We start from the raw sequence: 17,176 nt of genomic DNA, 5'->3' as shown, positions 1-17,176 counted from the left end.
TATAACAACTGTTTTTAATTAAAAAAATGTTAGACTTGCTTAAATTATTCCTTAAGTCTTATTTCTTTATAGTTTTCAATCCAATCTGAGGATAATTAATCCAGAGATTATTTTACCTTTGATCGACCATAATTATCAAAAATACCAAAATACCAAAATTTTAACCATTTTCTTTCAACGCCATAATTAAATTATACAAGCAGCAATTTATAATGAGTTGAAGAAAACTATTCTCTCCATCATTTACTAATCTACACCAGTATTTTATCATTCGCATTTTAACTGTAAGTGAAATTGGAAATCGTCTGAGTTTACCATAAATAGAGCTATTTTTGCTTAAGGCTCAATATGATCTTTCAAAAGCGAAAGCGTACTTTTTCTAAAACATTCTGTTTTTCAAAACATCAAACCTGTAACCTTTAAAGTAATTCTGAATAAATGGCTTTATTAAATATTTTTAATTGGCATTCAATTGATAAGTTATTTTCCCAACATTTCTTTAATAAAAGAGAAGCGAAAAATACCAAAGGGACATTCAAACAGTCACATAAGTCGAAAATAAACTTACAACGCCATGAAAAAAAAGAAAGAAAAAAAAAAACAAAAGACAAACAAAAGTACACAAAACATAACATAGAAAACTAAAGACTTCCAAGTGGTGAAGTTGAAATAATCTCTTTCTAAATTTTACGGACGCCATCATGAGTTTGTTAACTGTTATGGAATATCTGTTTCGCAGATGACGACGGATATGTTCAAATTGTCGAAGCTACAATTCCGTCCACTTTTTCAAGAATGTGACCTACCGAATTAGACTTATCATCGGGTAAGTACTTACATGAGCAACACGACGGGTACACCACGTGGAGCAAGATCTGCTTACCCTTCCGGAACACCTGAGATCACCACCAGTTTTTGGTTGGGTTTGTGTTGCTCAGTCTTTAGTTTTCTATATTATGTTTTGTTATTTGTCTGTTGGTCTTTTTCTTTTCAGTTTATTTTCGACCGTTTGTTTTTTACTAAAATAGAAATTTTCATTTCCTGAAATTCTACCTCTAGAGAATATTAGGATTTCATTTTAATTACATTATATATATTCGCGTATTTACTTAAACAACACATTTGCTGGCAATACTATACGCCCCTGAGATAATCAAAATTCTTGTTAACTCCCCTTACAGTTTTGATTATTTCCTTTTCAATGAGATTTGTATATGTATACATACATGCAGGAAAATCATGTATGAGAAAAACTAAAGTCCTTGTGTAGTGCATCACTGAATAAATATTATTAAAAAGAATAAGGATAATCGATGAATAAATCCTTATTTATTTTTTAAAATGTTACTTTTACCATTTATGCAATAAATCAAAGTTAAAAATAAATTTTTACCAAGTAAATTTTGAATATAAAACGTATGCTCTAATCTTAATCATAAATAAATCAGACTTTCCCAATCATTGCCGTCCTTCACATTGACAGTAAGATAGAGCTACCGTTTTACACATCAAGTGGAAATCATATATCTGTCGTATTCCCAGGCTTCATCCGCTTTTACTGTGAAAAAGAAAAAAAGAAACGGTTTTTATATAAAGGCAAACCAATCAAGAAACACAATGACATGACATTATAATTTCTTATGATTCTTCCTTTCTATTTTTTAAAAGTTAACTTTTTATCTCAAACAGAATTATGGAGTGTTAAACTTTCAAGGCGGGGTGATTTAACAGAACAGTATAGTTTTGAAATTGATATTATTTTCATTTTGAAAAAAGTTCTTTCAGAAATTAACATATTGAAATTTTGAACTTTGAACTCTTGACCTTTCTAAAACAAGATAGAATAAAAAAAAAAAACACATGACGACAGAACCTAAAAATATATGCATATACACTGAAAACGCGTTCATTACAAGTTTTCAGGGGCCATGTCAAACTCGGCAATTTGGGAACGTTTTTATATCCGACCGTCTTGGGTCGGATGTTGAATCATCAGATTGAAGTTCTTGTGAAAAAAATTGATGCCTTGATTTCTTACAAAGCGCGATTCTAAATATACCTTCCTTTTATATGCTAAAAGCAACATTTAGAAGCCTTGCCCACATTAACCACTGCCCACACATAAAATTAATAAAAAGACCAGAATTTGTTCCAAGATCAATTTCGGGATCAGCTTTAGTATACGAAACAAATAGTGTACCTGCAGTGTCATGTCGATCATTGACACATTGGCATTGACAGACCAAGAGGTATAACAATTGAATTAACACACTGACATCGATAGACCATGAGACGATTTATTCTGTGACGGGATTGCTTTCCTTGCGTAGTAGATACTTAGTCAGCAATAAGCAGTTGAGCTAGGGAAGTACTTTTTTTTTTAGCTTAGTCGGTTAGAGTGCTGTTTTTGTTTTTACAGAGGTCACAGGAGGTTCGAATCGAGGAGGAGATAATGTGATTTTCAAGTAAGAACTATACTCTCCGGATTAGGATTAGGACTTTGGTAAAGTTTTGTTTCAAAACGAATTAAAAAAGATTAAAACTTAAAATGTTAAAAGAGGATGGATTAGAAAATACCTCAATTAGAATTAATAACTTTCGCGCAATGATGGCTATATTCTATTTCGCCCTGTTGTAATAACATACATGAACTATTTTTTGCAAGACCACCCATAATAAGAAGAAACGCGCTTCTGGCGTACACAACTGTTAGCCTGGTATCTATGATGAGTGTATTTACAATCACTGGGTCAATGCCACTGCTGGTTGAGATTTTCTCCCCGAGGCTATCACCAGCCAAATAGTCGGCACTTCTGTGTGGACATGGATTAGCATTGATATGGTCATAAATATAAACTAACTGTTGTCAAAATTTTGAATTTTTCGAAATGCTAAGGATTTTCTACCCTAATAAAAGATTACCTTAGCTGTATATGGCAGAACTTTCGGAATTCTTGGTCCTCAATGCTCTTCAAGTTTGTACTTTTATTTTTCCTTTTAAACTTGTTTTTATTCGAACGTCAATGTTAAGTTGTATTTGAAGACGAAATGCGCGTCTAACGTACAAAATTTTAAGCCTGGTATTTAGGCTGAGTTTATTTACATCCACTGGGTCGATGCCACTGATTGTGGAGATTTCTTCCCCCAGGGTATTTCCAGCCAAGTAGTCAGCACCTCTGTTTGACATGAATTATCATTGATATGGCCATAATTATAAATCAACTGTTTACAATCTTTGAATTTTTAGAAATACTACGGGTTTTCTACCCCAAGAATAGATTACCTTAGGCCACGCCAAATTAATACTTCGTTCGTCGGATTCCCCACGTGTTGTGAAAGGTCGATCAGAAAAAAGGTTATTTTTTTAAAAACCCGCGTCCAGTTCGGAGCCGCGCGCGTCCATCTCTAATTTTATGAAACACAAATTTTGATCAGTTGTGCGTTTGAAAGTAACACCATACAGACACGGAAATTGACATTAAAACGATCTAAATCTAACATTCACAACGTTGGTGTTACAATATTATTGCCAAATTTAGTATGATAAGCATTCTTAAAGTAAGACATGAGTGGACTATTTGTAGTTACAGTGGTAACGCAGGCAAACACATCAGTAGAATATGATTTGGGCAATTCTTTTACCGATTTGTTGGAAGTGCTCCATGCAAGACCACAACATGCACAAACGTTCATAACATCAAACTACAATAAAGACACAGGAAATATAACAGCAATTTTTAGACCAGCTGCAACTACTCCCTAAAAGATCGTCGAACCCAAAACAGATAACATCCTCTTCTGCAAAGTCATACACGGTGAAGCCAATTTACCATCTGATCAACTGAAAAAAACATCTAGGACAACCAAGAACATGCATAATTTATGGTCAACATTTCCTGAGACTGCAAACAAAACCAGACAAATTAAAATTCTGCTTCATATTAAACATAATTAAAGATTGGAACCTACTACCACCGGATATTTTCACCAAGATTCAAACAGCAGAAGAACCAGCTAAAACTTTCAGTGATATTGTAAGGGGAGTCCCACTTAAGTGAGTTACTTGACTCACGTGCAGTGTAGTAATATCCTTGAATGATTCACCGTATACATATCAAGATTAAATGACAAAGCAACTACGCCACCGAATTGAAAGATTTAAATTATGACAATATAACATGCATAAGAATAAAAGAAAATACCAAAGCTGATGGTACATTAATTGAAATGTCACCGCAAATGAAACTATTATATTGTTTACTTTTTTTTATCTGTTTTAAAATAAAGGTTTTTCCTTGAATTTTTTCAATCTTTATTTGATATTTATATTTGCTAGTATCATTACAAAGTTATATTAAAATAAAATTGAGAATGGAAATGGGGAATGTGTCAAAGAGACAGCAACTCAACCAAATAGAAGAAAACAGCTCAAGGCCACCAATGGGTCTTACACACAGCAAGAAAATCCTGCACCCAGAGGCTGGCTTCAGCTGACCCCTAAACAACTATGTATACTAGTTAAAAGCATGGAATTTGACAAGAATGTTTATGTGGTAATTGAATTTAACACATTAATCTATCTTTACAATTTACAAAAATCTTTTAAAAATAAGAATTTGTATGATTGTCAATGAGACAACCTCCCAGAAGTGACCAAATTTGTTAAGGTTTGCAACTAGTTGACGGTATGGCCTTCAGCACAGAGCAATATCCACATGCAAAGATATATAAATGTGATTGTCATTAAATTCTACAGGAAAGCAATGACTTAAGTGGAATGTATTGAAATGTTCCTTTTGTTTAGTTAGTATATATCATTCGACTGGTTCATTTCAATGGTATAAATTGGTGTGGTTTTTGAAGGACAGTCCTTTATTAATTGTCAGCTTGTTGTATACACAAATATTTATGGTTGTATATTCAAGCTTTATACATGCATTTATGCTTTGCATACGTTCATTTAAAACAACATACTATGCATCAATTATAACTTACATTAAACATGGATGCATGCCTGTTCAAAGCTGTTGCACTTTTTCATGTTCAGCAGGATCATATTTATTTGATCAGACTACACAAAGTTGTGGGTTTTGCTATAAGTTAACCATTTTATACTTAGAAATGTTGTGAAAAGATTAAACTAGGTGCCAGAGAACAAATTGAGAGTCAAAGTAGGGTAATATAAGATTACAATATGTGAGTGTTTAGGCACTGGACAAACCAACAAACCAACAAACAAAAATGAAATGTAATTACCATGGGCTTGATTTATGTACATTTTTATATAATTTCTCACAAATATCAAACTTGCAAAATTAACAGACGAAATATATCTTAGATTTGACTTTCACATTATGCTTATTTCGGTATTTTAGCTCGACGTGTATTTATCATTCGTTCGCTTTCTTTATTTTTGAGCGTTGTTGGTGAATATAAATTCAAAAATAGAATTCAAGGTCAGTAGTAGTTTACCAAAGTTAAGATCTCATAAATCCATTTAGAAGATTCAAATTAAGATAAAAACCGAGGGAATCACACGAACTGCATAGGAGTGAGGCGGGTGTGTCGACCGGGTAAGTATCTCCTGCTATGCATGCATAACCCGCAACGTGAATCCACTCCAGTAAAATTGTTACAATAAGAAATAAGACACAATCGATAAATTTACAAAGCTGACTATCATTGTGGTATCTAAAGATAAAAGACCGCGAGGGGCCTCGGTGGCCGAGTGGTCTAAGTAGTTACTACTGTAATCACTAGCCAGTCAACACTGAGGTTGTGAGTTCGAACCCCGCTCGTGCGGGTGCACTCGACTCCAATCTTAATTGACTAGGATTGTCAGTTTTCCTATCGAAGGTCGGTGGTTTTCTCCGGGCACTCCGGCTTCCTCCACCACTAAAAACTGGCCGCCCGAAATAGCCCAAAAGCGGTGCTTAAAAGTGGCGTTAAAACACCAAAAATCAATCAATCAATCTAAGACCACGAACACATCACAAAATTGATTTGAGACACATACACATTGTAAATATCAATCAATTCGTTATGGTGACCGTAATACTCACGAAGTGTCTATTTAAGTCGTTCTTCCTCATAACACTGTTTGTCCAGTTTCTCTTCCAGGAACATACCCCTGTTAATGAAGTCCGTATAGTAGGATGTGCACGCGCGTAATGAATCAATTGAGATATGTAAACGCCTTACAGTTAGGCAGAGGATATATTTACTGCTGAGAAATTTGAAGTTGAAATCGTTACGTTTGTCAAGGATTCTTGTTTGAAATCGTTCATCTGTATCAATATTATGGAAAAGATCAAGATGTGAAGGCCTTCTACTTTCGGTAGTATCCTTTATATAAAATTCCCTGTGATATAGGAGGTGCAAGCACTCACTGAAATTGGAGTTACTGAGTGACAGGACATCACCAATATCTGAAATGAAATTAAAGATCTTTGCAAGACGCTTTTTCATTTTGTCTTTGGGCATGAATTCTGCTTCATATGTCATAAACACAGGTTACATCGTAAAGACTCGCTTTATTAGAATTACAACTTTGAGTTTGATATTACTATTGGATTTTAGTCTCTGCAATATAATCCACCCAGTTGTCGATTTGTGGGCCTTGACTATGGTATATTGCGTACTTTTAAAAATTCCCAGCTAATAGTAATACACTTTATAGATAAAAAAATATAAGGTTGCATCTTACTGACTTAAAATATGTGTTTTCTATTCTTTTAAGACCAGGTTTGATTATGTAGCTCCCAATGCATTTATGTCTTTAGTTATCTTTTGGGTTTTTTTTATCTGTGAGAGTTATGGATAGCAAATAAATTTGCGTATCGAACGCTCCAAAAAAAAAACCGCAGCACTTTACTTCGTTTTAATTCATTCATTTCATTTATAAGTATAATGTTAATATATTATAAATAGATGTTATTGTACTAAAAATATGTAGGACTCCGAGGTGCGATGGGGACGCCGAAGTGAGATAGTTTTCGCCGATGTGTGATGGCTAGTTTAAAATCAACAGATGTGCAATTTTTATGAGCAGTAGATGTTTTATTAATTAATATATAATTTTGCATACATTATTGTCTATGAAAGAATTACGACATTTTGGTATTGATGATATGTATGAGTAAAATAACAAAAATACCGAACTCCAAGGAAAATTCAAAACGGAAAGTCCCTTATCAAATGGCAAAATCAAAAGCTCAAACACAGCAAACGAATGGAAAACAACTGTCATATTCCTGACTGAAATTATGGTTGAAATAAAATGATTGTTAAAAGAAAGATCATCCTGCAATACGCCTGTTACATCATACTTTAAACGGTGCTTGAAACATTCGAAATGCAAGAATAAACGTCATAGTATATATGTCCTTAGTTACAGTTTCATCCTCTTTAATTTTGCTGTATGTAGACATGATTCTGCGTTAATAGTTAATCTTTACTTTATTCTTCTCAGGAGTCTCTTTTGATTGGAAATACAATGACTATTCATCGTGGCTGTTTCAAGTTAAACGGGTATTCTTGATGCTTTAATAACTTAAAAACCGGAAAAACTGCTTTAAAAAAAAAATTGACTTATTAGACTACATTGACATGTGAACATGAAAAACATTAAAAATATAGTTTATGTAGTCCATCGCACTTGATTTTTCTTAGGATTATAACGCCTTTGAACTTCGCTCTTTCCAATATATTAGTCCATGTAAAAGAAATTGAATAATTGAATTGAGAGAATTATTCCATCATATTTTCATGACAATGCACTCACAAGATATTAAGTATTGTAAACGTTCTTATGCCAACATTTCAGAATATTTGAGAAATATTTTTGCCGAAGGATGACTTATGTACAAAATGCATTTTATATTGAATAAATCATTTATCAACAATGTTTTCCATATATCTTTATGGATATGATTTATGCCGTAAACTGACCTTGTAATGTCAGCAGTACTATAAAATTCACATACAAGACAATTGGAAATTAGACTAAAAAGGCATCTATTTTTTGGGACTGTTAGACCAGAAGATATTTTGATCATATTCTTACATTTAACTGATATAAATGTTATGGCTAGTGACCTATTGACCACACAAGTTATGTTCTTTCTTGAAAAAATACCAAGACAATTATAGAACGTGCTTTGTTGATACGTTTGGAACTAAGACCAAGCTGCTACCCGAAACAAGAGACTGATTCAAACCAAACAGTTTTTTACCTTTGAACCCCGTCAATAACTGTATATGTGTATATAAAACATATACAAGACCAATAATAATTTAGTAAATAAACACATCATAGATACCAGGATTGCGATTTTGTACGCCAGACGCGCGTTTTGTCTACAAAAGACTCATCAGTGAAGCGCGAATCAAAATAATTTCAAAAAGCCAAATAAAGAACAAAGTTGAAGAGCATTCAGGACCAAAAGTTCCTAAATGTTTTGCCAAATAAAATATCTTTATTAAATGAAACATTGAGATGACAACGAATGATACAGAATTCAATGTGCAACGACATGTATTTCTGCATAAACCTCCATCAGGAGTCCTAATAAAAGAGACATACGTTCCAATGCCATTTTTTTAAATGCTTGAGGGAGCTGCAACCTTAGTATCGGTACAATAACATTATCTATAAAATTTCAATTTGCATCAACATGGATTGAATAAATCATATCAGTTCTCAGGGACTGGCTGCCTGAGTTCTTAATTATCTCCGGTACTGACTGTAAACCAGCAGTGGTACCGTCCCAGTAGTGGTAATGTACACGCGATTTCAACGTGAACATCTGAAGGGTGGCATGTATAGTAGTCGTCTTATAGCATTCTCCTTTTCATAAACAAGTTCCATTATATTTGGTTGACGATAGACGGACCAGGACGGCAATTCATAAAAAATATTGAAATATCTAAGTAACTGTTGCATTGAAATTCAAATTGCTCTTTAGAAAAGAATGAAAATCGTTAGCACAAACCGTATAAGTTAATATGTTTTAAAACATTTACAGCAAATGAATTAACCGACCTAGTAAATGCAATTATGCATATATGGCTTGAAACTTCATTGTAATGTTGGACTATTAAGAAGCAGGCGTGGTTTGTGAAATGTTCTAAATCGGTCGTGATGCCACCAAGACGTAAAAATAACCACGTCTTTTGGCTTCTTACACTTGGGCGTACTTATTGAAGTATATCAATATTAATTGAATTTAATATCAGAAATACATACTGGATATAACTTATTATTTATTACGTTAGTTTTGATAGATTTTGATAAAGTTTTATTATATTTTTAACATATTTCAACTCCTTTACATTATCAGGCAGAATTTATCCTATAGAGTTTAGGCTAATGTTTTAGAATCCTTTCGGTTATATAACTCCAGATGTATTTTTACATGTTTTTGGCTTTCGGGAATTTTGATTCTTTACTTTCATGATAATGTTCGATTCAAATATAGAATTGGCACATTTCACTTAAAATGCTATCAACCGCAAATGGTCTGAAATAACCAATCTTTTATGTTTATTAACCCCTTCGCCCCCAATCCCGCCTGTAGTCATGATGGCGACCACCATTCTTTGATGGCCTGTATGACCCTCCATACTTTTTTAGAACTGCCCCAGCTGAACTGTCTTGACAGCAGAGACTTCAACCATGCAATTCATGGTCCATAAACTCTTCTCAGATGTGTGTTTATGAAAATATGGCAACTTTAATGGCCTTTTTAGAGTTTAAAATCGGAAAAACGTGAAAAGTTGCCAAACTCAGGTGGGGTGGGAGTCTTTTGATGGCTACTACGTTACTGGTATATGCTGTAGGTATTAACTATTATCATGAATACATGCATAGGTGATACAGAAACACAGGGAGGTATAATATGTCCAAAAGAAATCTGGTCTGTAAAATCTAGGTCACCGTTTTGTCAGAAATCTGTAAAAACGGACATTTAGGCAGACCTGGCTTGCCAATAATAATTCCCCAACAAGAAACTCAAATCACATGTACTTCCATTTAGTATGGATGCACTGCTGTAACTATAAGGTAATACTTGAATGACAAAGAAACACATTTTGGTCAATGCTCATCTCTCAAGGTCGTATCAAAATCGAAAAATAGACTGAAAATGACCATTTTGTAGTAGGGGTGGGTTCAAACCCACCAGAAAATATCCCCCCTCCCGCCCCCCCCCCCCCCCCTCGCCCCCCACCCATGCCATCCGCCCCCAAATCTCAATACATAGTTTAATAGATCAGCATCAGCTACAGCATCAAGAGTCTACTAATTTGCATATAATTTGCATATGTTTGCAAATTTTCGAAAATGCATGATTTTCCAGAAATCTCTTGGGGTCGAATGAGTTAAACCCTGAACTTCAGAGAGGCTTCACTACAGTAAACAGTGTGAAAGGAAAATATCCAAACAACCCTTAAATCATATACGGCTGTATTCAATCATATTTCAGATCAATACGTTTTACACGGTTAAAAATTACTTTCAACCAACTTAAAAACTTTACTCACTGAATAAAATCAGTTGGTTAATCGACGTGTCTTTCTTTTATACACAAACAAACCGCAAATCAACTAATTCGAATAGAGAATGGAAACGGACAGTGTGTCAAAAAGACAACAACCCGACCAAAGAGCAAAAAAACAGGCCAAGGCCACCGATGGGTCTTCAACGCAGCGAGAGAGTTTCACACCCGGAGGGGGGCTTCAGCTGGCCCCTAAACAATAATGTATACTAGTTCAGCGAAATGGACGCAACACTAAACTCCGAAACATACAAAAGAACAAAAATTCAAATAACACACAAGACTAACAAAAGATAGAGGATCCTTTCTTGAGACAGGCGTAAAAATGAGGCTTATTTACAAATTAATTACGTTAGAAAATCTCTTTCTGTGATATCTAGGATAAGAATCAAGCGCTTACTCTATAAACGCACCTGGTCTCAGTTCATGCGATACCTAGCTATTGTTATATCCCTTTGTTTGTCATATACCTGGACCTATCAACTGAACATAAAAGTGATCTACCTTGATGTTAACGCTTATAAAGTTTCTTTATTTTGGTTCATTCAACTCAATAGTACACACAAAAGAGATAAAAGGAATCGCCAAAAATACCGCACGGTAAAGTAGACCACGTCAACCAACAACCCCTTCTCCTCCGAAAAACAAAGATAAACAACAACGAAAAACATATAGATCTGACTTGATAAAGGTACAAAACGTGGTGGGGTTAGACCAGTTTTACGCGCACACCAACTTCTCCCTTTTCCTATCTGTTATTTATGCTGTAAAAACTAAAGCACACAACAAGAAATCTGCATGGTGCAGCTAACAAACGACCAACGACTAACTTGAATAAAACAATAAAAAATGACACATAATTTGGAAAGCAGGGTCAAAGTGTGCTCGCTACTACAGAAAGTTAGCTAAAGGAGCAGGTGGGGTTAGACCAGTTTTACGCGCACACCAACTTCTCCCTTTTCCTATCTGTTATTTATGCTGTAAAAACTAAAGCACACAACAAGAAATCTGCATGGTGCAGCTAACAAACGACCAACGACTAACTTGAAAAAAACAATAAAAAATGACACATAATTTGGAAAGCAGGGTCAAAGTGTGCTCGCTACTACAGAAAGTTAGCTAAAGGAGCAAAAGTTGTTGGATCATCGGGATACTGCCGTTCAGGGGGGGGGGGATCAGAAAAAGAAACAACACACCCTATATCTTTCGTGGTTTCTCATCAAAACACTTTATTAAAATCGTAAAAAAGTATTTGTGAGAGGCCAGTAAATTCTTATAATCGCCAGACCATTAGAAAAAAATAACCACGATTACTGAAAAAGTTAGTCCATCACGCTTGTAGCGATTCCAATCCTGTTCGACTACATGTACAAGTCATCTAAAAAGAAAACCAATGAGTTTTAATGTTTTCTTAAAAAATAGATGTTATAAAATATCAAAACAAACTGCTTTAAATCTAGATTACAAAAAAGAAAACCCGAGGCAAAGCAAGGACAAACACGATAAATTACAGCTTCGGTCAATCCGTATAACCAGAACCGGAAGCTACCATTTGTCTTATTCGAATAAATTTTGATCAAAATGTAAATCAAGTTTGAAAAAAATGCCCAGAACAAACAGATAAAAGACTAGAATTATTTTGGTGCATTGTAGTTTAGTCAAGGATAATTTAATTTATGCATACAATTATAAAGATGATTGAAGTCAAGGGAATATTAGAAATTAAATGAAGTGTGAGAATTTTTTAAAAGCCATAATTGTCATTGTAAAACTCATTACAGATACTATTAAATTTATCTTTAGACTACTCTCTATAGGATGTGTTTATGCAACAAAGATGACGACGAAAAATCAGGTTGCATAGTGATAAAAGACTGTGAGCTGTTTCAAATGCGAATTTGTCCTATTTAAGAGTTTAAACAACGCAATCCAATCCTTGGTGTGACTAAATTTGAAATATAAGAAAGCTTTTATAGATATTTTATTTTAATTTCTGGTTCACATTTTTACAACAAAGACATTTTTTAAAAAGATGATATATTTTAAAAATAATTCTAATTATTTTTACTCAAACAGTCTGTGAAATATAAGTTATAGCATTTGTTTATGTACTCTTTAGTTGGTATGTGTATTGGGTTTCAAAACATTCATTTTATGTTACATCATTCATGCATTTATAGTTGTAAACGTTTGTGAACTTGCGTCGGATTACTGTTTTTATTTCACATAAATGAATAAATCCAAAAGGACATCTTTAAGTAATCATAAAAATCAGGAGGAAAAGGCTACCAGGAATTGTCTAGAGAGAAGATTCTATTAGTCTTATCATTTTCATTTAAATATATCTCTTGATTACAAGGGAAAGGTAGAAGATACCAAATGGCTATTCAAACTCATAAGTAGAAGATAAAGTGACAATGCCCTGGCAAAAAAACGAAAGACGACCAAACGACACTCAACAGTCTACAAAGCACAACATAAAAAACTGATAATTGAGCAACACAAAACCCACCAAAATCCGCGGTGATATTATGTGCTCTGGACAAATTATCAGATCCTGCTCTAAATGTGACATCCGTCGTGTTGCGCATGTAAGTACAAAATCGGTGATATTAAATTTAATTCGGTAAAGTAATATTCGAGGAAAAGAGAACGGGTGTTATTATTAATTATGACATAAATGGTAATTAAGCTGGATACCCGATCCTCGGAACCAGCGTACTCTGAATCCGCCAATAAAGGAATCCAAAGAAAGATTTTTCTAGATATGAAAACGCTAATAAATTCTGATCACCACTTTGTATCATTACAAAATAACGTGTAATGCCTAAAGTTCTTGACGGTTTTTAAATTGAAAAAAGGGAAATTGCTTCAGCCCTTTTTGTAATTTTTTTACGTTTTTTTTTTATTGAAATAGGTTGTTGCTATCACAGGATACCCTCTGGTTCATAAAAGGGGGTGTCTTCAACCTATGCCAACATTTGAAAAATAAATATTCAACTTATGCCAACAAACGAAATACAATAGGCGTTGTTATAACAACTAACAATTTATTCCAGTTAAAATATAGTCAGTATTTTTTCAGCAAAGATAATTATTCCTTTTAAGTATATAAGAAAGAACAATAAAACACTTGCAAAATTATATTGTAGATAATATGAAATTTGAAAAAATAGACAAAAATAATACAATAAAATGCTAATCACTTGCATTTATTTTTTGGTTTTAAGTATGAAAAAAAAACATGCTTAAAAAAAATCTAGAACAATAAAGTAAAAAAAAACATTTTATTTATGAATTTACACAATTTGTTCATTTATGGCAAGTGCTGAGCCTTGAAGCTAGGAAGAGCATAAAATCTTAGTCACTTTATATATTTATATATTTTTGTAAAAATGTAAAAATGTATATACATACTGGCTTTGTCCAGTTGTGAATGAGCTGAAGGGCTTTATTTTTAATCTATGATTTCTACGCATTAGAAAAATTGTTTCCTGTTGAATTTGACAATTATTTCTAAAATAAAAGTACACACACATTTTTATAAGTGCTCCAGAAGTCAATTTCGATATACAGAGAATTACAATATGCTAAGGACGTATGAGTCGTGGTATATTATTATATTAATGTATATAGCATGTATGTGGGGACTATGTCAGACCCCTTCTGAAATTTTCAGATCTGGAATGGCCAGAATATGTGATATTCGCAACAAATAATATTGGTTCATCATAACATTTAAGCTACATATATACATTTTTTACTGTTTACAGTAGTTTTAATAACATACCAAATAGCAATAAATACACAGTATTTTAGCTCACCTGGCCCGAAGGGCCAAATGAGCTTTTCTCATCACTTGGTGTCCGTCGTCCGTCGTCGTCGTCGTCCGTCGTCGTCCTTAACTTTTTACATTTTGAACTTCTTCTAGAGAACCACTGAATGGAATGAAACCAGACATGGCATGAATGTTCCTTATGAGGTGCTGACCAAGTGTTGTTACTTTGTAGCCGATCCATCATCCAAGATGGCCACCAGCGGGGGACTTCGTTTAACATAGGATCCTGTGGACAATACATACAAATGTCTTCTTTTAGAGAGAACCGCTAAATGGAATGAAACCAAACATGGCATGAATGTTCCTTATGAGGTTTTGACCAAGTGTTGTTACTTTGAAGCCGATCCATCATCCAAGATGGCCGCCAGAGGGGGGACTTGGTTTACATAGGACCCTATGTGAAATATATACAAATGTCTTCTTTTAGAGAAACACTGATTGGAATGAAATAAAACATGGCATGAATATATACAAATGTCTTTTTCTAGAAAACCGCTTAACGGATTGAAACCAACATGGTATGAATGTTTCTTTAGAGGTGCTGACCAAGTGTTGTTACTTTGTAGCCGAACCATCATCCAAGATGGCCGCCAGCAGGGGACTTAGTTTAAAATAAGACCCGATACAAATATTTCTTCTAGAGGAGCACTGAATGGAATGAAACCAAACATGGCATAATTGTTCCTTATGAGGAGCTGATGAAGTGTTGCTACTTTGTTTTCGATTTACTGTTCAAGATGGCCACCAGGATTTTTGATTAAATTACGGCGCCAATATTAAACCAAATTTGGCCTCAATCATTATTAGGGTATCTGTTATTATTTTAATCTGTTTTTACTTGATTTCCAAAACCAAAGTAGAATCAGTTGAGCGACACAGGCTCTTGGGAGCCTCTAGTTTTCTAAAAAGACCCTACTTTTTCTACAGTAGGATTTTTATAGTGCTTATTGTAAGATTGTATTTAATTCTCATATCAGTCGTTATGATATATGATATATGATATATGATATATGAGATATGTGTTTTTGTATAATAAAAAAACATGGAAATACTGAACATAGCAATACTGACATGTGAATAGAAAACACTTTCCAATGTCAATCAAATCTTAATACTGCTCAATTCTATTTGATGTAATTTTACTTAAATTATCATTAAATATTTTCATCATATAGTGTATGATATTAACGAGAATGGGACAGAATAATGCTGATATTTATTTTTATGAGTCATGGATGATTATTCCAATAATATTTTTTCTTAAAAATCCCTAAATTTCATTGTTTTATTATGCGAATTCATAATATAAAATAGACCAGCCACAAATACAATTTTCATTCTTGCATGTAACAAAAATAGTTTTAGTACACTTTAAAACTCAGTTTAAACTGGTTGTAAATTGATTAGCCTCTAATTACTTTATGTTTTATAACACATATTTTTTTAATGTTTTTTTCAGCCTATGCCAACATTTTTTCATACAATTCTATATCTTACTTCAAAATTTTGGCATATGTTGAATGAACCCTAAAAAGGGTTAGCCAGTCATGAGATCAATTGCTTACACCCAAACGTCGACTATTTATGTTTAAATACATTCAAATATAGTAGCAACTTCATTTACATTTGTTCAATCATATATTTTACGAAAATTAAATCGTCCACTTATGCATTTATAATTGGAAATGGGATTAGATCTGACATAAGAGTGAAAGGTTTCACGTTCTGAAAAACTGCTTCAATCCACATTTTGATTTTCAAAAAAATCTTTCATGAAGTAAAGAATAAGAGTCAATTCTCAAAATTTCAATTTATAAATATTTGCAAAGATTTTGCCCAAAATTCACCTGAATATATATGGACATCGATTTTTAAAGATAAACCTTAAAGTATAGTACATTGATTAATCCCTATTATGTATGCTAACGCCAAAGCAACAGATGTCCGTTGCATTGCGTTGAATCATCAAGTTTTGTTCAAATACATGTTTACACTATTTTTTTATCAAGAATACATGCACATTTTTTGTCAATTCTTTGGTTTTACAATATAAACTGACCCTATTATACCGACGCTGTTGAAATAGTCCCGGGCAAAATAGCGCATTAACCTGTGTATGACTTAAATGAAAAACATATTTTTTTGTAATTAAATTGACTGAGATTTTTTATGTAAAATGTTTAATTCGTAATTAGAAATTTTTATTCGTAATTATATACATGATATATATATATTGGCTTCCCACTTCATAAAAAAATTCCTGTATTCATGTAAAAAAAACTGTATTGTTCTTATGTTAATATTTACTTTCTGCTCTAAGGTCGGGTTGTTGTCTCTTTGACACATTTCCCGTTTCCATTCTATTTTCTATTTTCACACTATGAAGCTATAAAAATTCTCTGTCTTATTTATAATTTGACAGCCACATATTTTAGAATAAAACTGAAAATTTGAGTTGAAATTGAGGAAGACAACTAAAAAGTAAATATACTTTTTTATAGAAGGTATATATGTTTTTTAGTTATATGGTTAAGGTCAAGTGTTGCTAAATATTTGTGATGAAGCATTTGTGAACGGATAACAACGATGCATGGGTGTCCATATAGTCAGAGGTGCAAATTTACAAGAGAACATTTTCAATAAGGTAGTAATAGATAATGAAAATTGACAGAGAGACTATAGTGTTACAATAGAATAACTAATTTAATTCATCTTTTAAAAATAAATAACCAAGATTTTTTTATAAGACATATAAAAAGAAAAAAAAAACAGCTCATGCATA

The 17,176-nt window shown here is 33.2% G+C and overlaps 1 protein-coding gene across 2 annotated transcripts in view; it reads right to left on the bottom strand.

Moving 5' to 3' along the window:
• LOC127701157 (cytoplasmic dynein 1 light intermediate chain 2-like) overlaps positions 1 to 17,176 on the bottom strand; it is a 722,868-nt gene that overhangs the window by 127,259 nt on the left and 578,433 nt on the right. The window lies entirely within an intron of this gene.

This window comes from Mytilus californianus, unplaced genomic scaffold (assembly GCF_021869535.1).
Source record: "Mytilus californianus isolate M0D057914Y unplaced genomic scaffold, xbMytCali1.0.p SCAF_5, whole genome shotgun sequence".
Lineage (NCBI taxonomy): Eukaryota > Metazoa > Mollusca > Bivalvia > Mytilida > Mytilidae > Mytilus > Mytilus californianus.
Note: the sequence above shows the minus strand (reverse complement) of the source record. Positions and strands in the feature narration are given on the sequence as shown.